This window comes from Macrobrachium rosenbergii, chromosome 55 (genome assembly GCF_040412425.1).
Source record: "Macrobrachium rosenbergii isolate ZJJX-2024 chromosome 55, ASM4041242v1, whole genome shotgun sequence".
NCBI classification, from domain to species: domain Eukaryota; kingdom Metazoa; phylum Arthropoda; class Malacostraca; order Decapoda; family Palaemonidae; genus Macrobrachium; species Macrobrachium rosenbergii.
The window spans coordinates 65,146,218-65,154,673 of record NC_089795.1 but is presented as its reverse complement, the minus strand read 5'-3'; positions in this window follow the sequence as shown (position 1 = coordinate 65,154,673).

Below are 8,456 nucleotides of genomic sequence, written 5' to 3'. Positions count from 1 at the left end.
TGTAGCCATCATTTTAACAACTTGGATAATAGGGTAGTTTCAAACCTGCCCCTTCCCCATCCCCTTCCTCCCCTTTGCAAATTTATGGTAACAACCGGCCGATATAACAAAATTTGGCGTGTGGCCATTATTTGATAACCAGGTAATAGGGTAGGTTTCAAACCCGTACCCCTTCCCCCTTCCCTCTGTAATTTAGATGATAAATAAACTACGGGTTTTATCATACCTCATTTCTTATGCTCAGGTACCATAGAAATATATTGTTGAAAATGCTTTTCTTTCTTGTGACAATAATTCTGTATCAAGGTCTGTGTTTGCAGGTTTAGTTTTGGGGCGTGTTTAGTTTTTTAGTGGTGGTGTGTGTTTAGGTTTAGCAGGGGAGTGTTTAGGTTTAGCCCTAGCAGGGGATGTTTAGGTTTATGGTGGGCAAATAAGGACAGTCACCACAGTAATGCTGGATAAAATGGACAGATCCCAGCAATAATGCAAGATAAAATGGACAGTCAACACACTAATGCTTGGATAAAATGTACAGTCAGCACAGTAATACCTGGATAAAATGTACAGTTAATTACCCAGTAATACCTGTGGGAAAGTCACCAGAAGTAATGTCTAGATAAAATAGACGGTCACCAAGTAATACCTAGATAAAATGGACAGTCACATGTAAGTATTACATGCGTTAAAGGGACAGTCAGCTACAGTAATTCTTGGTTTAAAGGGACCAGACAGTACAGTAATGCCTGGATAAATGGGACAGTCCAGGCACAGTCATACCACCTAGATAAAAGGGACAGTCCAGCACAGTAATACCTGGATAAATGGAACAGTCATCACAGTAATGTCTGGATAAAATGGTCAGTCACCACAGTAATACTTGGATAAAGGACTGTCAGCATAGTATTTACCTGGATAAAAAGGGACAGACAGAACACCAGTGCTTGTTTAAATGGGTCCCAGTCACCACAGTAATACCTGGTGGGCGGTCACCACAGTAATGTCTGGATAAAACGGGCGGTCACCTCAGTAGTACGTCGATAAAAGGACAGCCAGTACAGTAATTTAGTAATCACCTGGATATATGGACAGTAAATACAGTAATACCTAGAATAAAGGACCAGACAACACAAGAAATGTCTGGATAAAAGAGACAGTCAGCACAGTAATACTTGGGTAAAGGGACAGTCAACGAAGTAATACCTGGATAAATGGGGCAGTCAGCATATTAATACATGGGTAAATGGGACAGTACCACAGGTAATATGTAGATAAAAGGGACAGTCAGAACAGTAATACCTGGATAAATGGGAAGAGTCTGCAGAGTGATACCTGGGTAAAGGGAACAGTCACCACAGTAACATCTGGATAAATGGGACAGTCACCACAGGAATAACTTTGGATAAATGGGGCAGCCTCTGCAGTAATACCTGGAGAAAAGGGATGATCAGTATCTAATACCAGGATAAATGGGACAGTCAGTACAGTCATGCCCTTAAAGGAGACAGTCACCACAGTAATACCTGGATAAATGGGACTGTCACCACACAATATCTGGATAAATGGGACCAAGCCTTGAGGTAATATATGGATAAAGGGGACAGTTAGGACAGTAATTTCTGGATGAAAGGGACAGTCACTGCAATTAATTCCTGGTTAAAGGGACAGCAAATCCTGGATAAATGGGACCAGTCACCACAGTAGTACATGGGTGAAAGGGACAGTCACCCACAGCAATATTTGAATAAAAAGAGACAGTCAGCCAGTAATACTTGGATAGAGAGACATCACTACAGTAATATATGGATAAAGGGAGGATGGTCAAAAGCGGTAATACCTGGATAAATGGGACAGACAGTACAGGCGTATCTACCTGTATAGAAGGGACAGTCACTACAGTCATACCTGGATAAATGGGACCAGTCACTACAGTAATACCTGGATAAATAGGACAGTCACACAGTAATACCATGGATAAATGGGAGTCATTACAGTAATACCTGGATAAAGGGACAGTCACCACAGTAATACACATGGGTAAATAGGACGGTTACTTTACAGTAGTATCTGGATAATTGGGGCAGTGAAAACAGTAATATTTGTATAAAGGGACAGTTAGTACCAGTAATTCCTGGATAAATGGGACAGTTGCCACACTAATACGTGGGTATATTGGGACAGTTCCCACAGTAATTTCTGGATAAAAGGGACAGTCAGCACAAGGTGGTGCAGGAAAATTTTTGAGTCCTTCAGAGTTTCCTTGTGCAGTGCTGGGTTGGACAGCTATTATATATATATATATATATATATATATATATATATATATATATATATATATATATTAACTTTATCATACACAATTGAGGCGCGGCGTAACAAGGTGGCAACCTAGCGCCACCAGCGGCCGAACTAGTTTTTATTGTGGCGAGCAGCTAAAGTACAGCACTATCCTGTACACACACTTTTGTCCCCTATGTTGCTGGCAAAGGTTAAAAAATCCATGCAAAACAAAGGAAATCGCCCTTAGCGAGTTCTCACTGCTCATCATAAGACTACGTCATAAAAGGAAGCAAGCGGCAACCAGTGGAGTGCGTGGGTGGATGTTTTTGTTTTATAATATTTTTCATGGAAATTTTACTCAGATATGTTATAATAATAATTTTAGAGCATTATTAGGATAAATATTTTTAGGTTGTTTTTCAAAAACATGCTTTAATTGCCGTATGAAAACATTTTTTATTATGTTCATTAACACTTTACAATCTTACATTACCTCACTTTTGTAGTTGGCGCTAAATGACGAAAACATACTATAATGATTTTTGCATATGTAATAGATAAATTTCCTTTAAAATGGTATGATTCATAGAAATCGTTTGGCTGGTTTTCTTTTATAAGCGTTTTTCATAGTTGGCAAACTTTAAATGCGTTTTATCATTTTTAAAAAAGCTAGCGCTTGGCACCTTATTACACTGCGCCCTCAATTTATTCTGTGCATTAGTAGAATTGCTAAAAGGACCTCATTCAAACTGGATGGTATCCTAATGAGTTTTATTAAAAAGTTCCAAGCTTTTCTTGGACAAACCAGTCCCACGATATCAAATATCCGTACAATGAGCAAGCGCATAGTCGGCTGTATTTATATCTGTGTGCTGGGTGCGCTTTTAATCCTATAATCGCCTAGCTCTTCCTGTGACCTCCACCCTCTCTTGACCTTGGTCTTTCTCACAATCCTGGTTCCAGATGTCCGTTTTTCCGTGCGTTCTCTTGCGTTTTTCTTCGTTTCCTTGCTACTGTGGAGTATACGATTTTCTAGATATGCTGTCTTCAAAGCCGTTTCTATGATGTTCCTGCCATGTCGTGTTGTTGGCGCCAAGTTATGAAAGGCGTTCTCTGCGGTCTAGATGTTTTGTTGGTGTTCCTGTACAGAAAACTCATATTTCCCCAGTCTATTCTGTGATCATTTTCCCAACAGTGTTTGGCAACTGCGGCGTCTGATGCAATGCCTTATGTTCTGCAGATGTTGTTGCCGCTCTTTACATGATTTGCCAGTTTTGCGCCGCAGTACCCCTCTTCACAGTTTAGACAAGCTGCCATATAAACCCCCTCTAATCTCTTCCCCCTCTACAAACCTTTTTGTTTCTAACTATTTTATTCCTAATGGTGTTTTTAGTAGCTGCCTATCAATTTGAAATTATTTAGCTTCTGTTGATGGGTGCAATAGAGTTGTTGTCGGAACTGTAATTGTTTTTTTTCCTACCAAATGTTCCTTTTCAATCCTTTTCCCTCTCCTAAAATAGTTTTTCCTTGCTTTGATATGTGCCCACTCCCACCAATACTTAGGGTAGCCTAATCTCCTAAAACTCTTCCCTCAGGTAATCCAACTCTTCGTCTAAAAATTCCGGACTGCAAATCCTATAAGCCCTGATGGCCAACCTGTCATTAATCCTATTTTTATTTCTCCTATGACTGGAGAACCTATTGCCCTGTATAGGTGGTGTGTATCTTCTTCCTATATGCAACGAATTTAAATTCTCCACCCTCTTGACCAGGACATCCAAGAAAGGAATTTCTCCTTCCTTCTCTTCTTCTAATGTGAACTTGATGTGTTCATTTAGTTTATTTATGTTTTTCTAAAGCACATTGTAGATCTTCCCTTTCTCCTTGTAAATGATCAGATGTCATCCACGTATCTTACCCATTTACGATATTTTAAGTTCCCTTTATTTCACTGCCCCACCTCTTCATTTCAAACCATTCATAAGATTGGCTAGGAGTGGTGAAAGACTTGAACCATGGCCACGCCATTTATTTACTTTGCCCATGGCGTGGCCATGAGTTCAAATCTCACCAAAATTCTTCATCAGTGTCTTTGGAAAAGAAAGATGGTAAAACAAATAAAGAGAATGAAAGGGAAGATACGATGACATCTGATAAATGGGACTGATCACCACAATTTCTTAGAAACATAAATGGACAGGCAGCAGAGCATTAGAAGATGGAAGGAAGGAGAAATTCTTTCTGATGTCCTTAGGACAGTAATTTAAAATGAAAGGGACAGACACACACCAATTCCATGGTTCTCCAGTCATAGGAAAGAAAGAAACAACTCTGGATAAATGGCTTACAGTCAGTCCGGAATTTTTGCGAAGAGTTGGATTACCATGGGAGAAAGAGATTAGTCAGGGACACAAGGAAAAATATTTGGGATAAAAGGGATTGAAAGGTGCAGGAAAGTAATACAGTTGACAACAAGACATCACCCATACAGTAATATATAATTTCAAATTGATGGTCAAAAAACATTAGGAATAAAATAGTTGAAACAAAAGTGGGAGAGGGGAAGAGAATAGGGGGTTTATATGGCAGGTGTCTAAACAGTGAAGACAGGTCATACCTGGCGAAATGGGACAGTAAAAGAGCAGTAATACAACATCTGCAGAACATAAGGTATTATAATCAAGACGTCGGCAGTAATACATGGATTGGGAAAATGATTACAGTAATACCTGGATAAATAGGGACTGTCAGGAACCACAACAAACATCTAGATGGTTGTAGAATAGGACAGTCATAAGTAGTAACTGGATGATTGGGGCAGTGAAAACAGTGAAGACAGCATTTCAGAAAAAACAGTTAGTACAGTAGCAATTCCTGAAGAAAAACGCAAGAGAGTTACCACACTGGAAACGGACATCTGGGGATGTGAAAGACCAAGGTAATTTCTTGGAGGTAAAAGAGGGACGATTATAGGATTAAAAGTACCAGGAAAATCATAAATACAGCTTGGATTTATCAAATTTGCTTTCATATACGAATACTGTTTGTAATGAAAGCTTTACTATTTTTTTGAACTCATTTCATTCAATTTAAAATAGTCCTTTAATAACTATATATATATATATATATATATATATATAATATATATATATATATATATATATATATATATATATATATATATATATATATATATATACTCACACACACACTGACCAACCCCGGCACTGTCAGGAAACTCTGAAGGACTCAAAAGAATTGAGGTGCTCATTTTAATCTTTGCTATATAGGTAAATGACAGCAAGCTACGAAGTATTGATCACTGCTTTTAAGGTCCTTGTTTTCTTTGTGACTCAAGTGTTTTTCAGCTCCTTCCTTATCTATCTTTATTGTGAAGTAAGCGGTTCAGTTCAAGTATACCCCTCATTGATATTTGGCACTGGGCTGCAGTCCATATAGTGTACTCTCAGGCTTACACTGCCACAGTGAGTTTCTTCTTCATCTTTCTATTGATGTTTGCCCTGCCATGCTTGTGGAATGTGCTGAAATGGTACTTACACCAGGAACCAGAGTGGCAAGGGCTGTCAGATGTTGGAGGATAGTTTTCACAGGAATGCATGACAGGCTGGGTGTGTGCAAGAAGTGTTGGGTATCATGCAACAGAGGAAGGAGTATGGTAGCCTTCATGGACCCAGGGTCGCAGACAATGCACAACCCCCTCATCACCAGGATCGATATCTGCATGTTAACTCAAAAGTGACAGTCGACTGCTGAAGCATCCAAATGGCATTCCATCAAAAAAGGCTACTCAAAAAAGGCGTAGTTAGTGATCAGACAGTGAGGAACAGGTTGAAGAAGATAACCGAGAGCAGATGCCCTGCTAGATGCTCAAGACACCCCCCAACACCGAGCATCCGTCTGGCATTTGCATGATCGCAAAGTGGCAGTTGCTTCACTGGCAGTTTGTTCTCTGTACTGATGAGGCAGATGGCACATTTCTACTTGTGACCGACGTGTTGGTGTGTGGAACACCTGGTGAACGATATGCTGCATGTAACATTGTCCAGTAGGTATGGTGGAGGATCTTTAATGGTTTGGGTGGAATCTGCTTGGAGTATGCACGGACTTTGCATGTGATTAATGGAGGATCTTTGACAGCCATAATATGTCGTGATGAGATTCTAGAACCCATTGTCAGACCATTTCTTTGGGCAGTCGGTGAAAACTCTGTGCTGATGCGATAATACCCTTCTTCACGCTGACAGAATGGTACAGGATTATTTGAATCGACAAGGAATTGAAGTGATGGTACTGTAGCCAGCTCGGTCGCCAGACCTCAATCCAATGAAGACAGTGTGGGAGTTATTATTATACAAAGGTTTCAGGCCACCCAAACCCCCCCCTAACATGTCAGGAGCTTGCAGGCCCCTTGTCGAGAATGGAACAACCTGCCCCAGGACATGTGATCAATCGACTGATCAGAGAGGCATGGCTAGGTGCAGGAATGCATTAGTGCAAGAGGCAACACCCACTACTAATTTTCATTTAACCCATTTATGTTACTAATTTTGATAAAATAATTAGTCCACATTTTCCTTGTCATAGGCTAAGATTCTTTTTATTTTTTTTTTTAGGTACTAATAGGCCAATTAATTCCTTAAGATGTTGGTTGAAGAAAACGATTAAAAAATTTAATTTTTCATCGTGAATAACTATCCAGTTATGTCATATCTTCGCTGTCAGAAAAAACATATAATTGTTTGAACTCTGTTTCTTTCGTCTACCGGTTTTTTTTCCGAGCTATTGTGGCACGTGGACATCGTACAATATCTGCAAGAACTCTTTCCTTATATTGTAGTTGTCAGAATTTCTGACAAATTTCACTTGTGCCTTGACATCTCCAAAGTCTTGAAGCCTATAGGATATTTTTGATAATTTACTCTCAACAGGGTTAGGTTTTCACCTTTTGCCAGTCTGGTACTTTTCCAATCATATGACCATTGACTCTTGGTGGCCATTAATGTAAATTAGCTCTTAAAAGATTTAGGATCATGATCATTTGTGTACCAGTAACATTTTGTGTGAAGGCAGTTTTTTTTTTTTTTTGTGTGTGTGTGTGTGTGTGTGTGGTCTTGTTGTTTGCAGTCAGTACAGTATTGTATATAACAAAATGAAGTACAGCTTCCAAATTGACCTTATCTTAAACTTCATAGATTTGAGCTAGTACGGTGAAAAATCTTGGTTTCTAGAACGGTATTCTTCATAAAAATCCCTAAAAGGCTTTGCTGAGCTCCTGTGTTTATCCACTAAACACCTCATCATTTCCTCCGTCTCCCTCTGCTTAAATTCTAAAGTAATTAAGTTTATTTACACTTTAAATATATATATATATATATATATATATATATATATATATATATATATATATATATATATATCTCTCTCTGTGTGTGTATTATCTATATATTTATATATGTGCGTGTAAATTGTTCCGTTCTGTGAAATCAGTTCTGGTCTTGTTGAGTAGTGAAGGCATATGCTTTTATTGTCTTTCACGTTGCTGATAGAATAATGGTTTTGATGCATCCGTAGCATGTCGATGTCAGCTCGTCATGTGCTTTTTGGAACTTAATCTTGTATTTATCACGGCTGTAGGTATATACTGTATGTAACGTTTTAAAGGCTGATCGGTTTTCGATGTTATATTTGGGCAGTGTTAAAAATGAAAATTGTCATTGATCTTGAAGGTTTACGACGTTTGCTATTTCATTTTACATCAGAGTGAATGATTTCTTTTGTAGAAGGACTTAGGTTTGCATCTCTTTTGAAACAGCATCGTATTTTGCGACGATGAAATTCACCTGTTAAACTTTTTCTTAGTAAATATGAAAAGACCCCTTAAAGATCACCTGTCGCATTGCATCAAGTCTACCGAACAAAGTTTATAAGAAAAGTAAAGAAATACTTTTGGCTGGCTGCCTATGATTGACAGTCAGCCAGAATAATATTTACCGGCCTTTCAGCTCCCCACAAGGTCATTTATCCCTGATGTCCGTTCCAGTATTCATAAAGGTTTCAGTTTCTTAAATCTCACTTTTTCTCGAATAGGAAACATTTGAAATGTCGAAAGGTTACGGAGGTGGTGTGTTGAGGAAAAACCATGTTTTATCAAATATTGA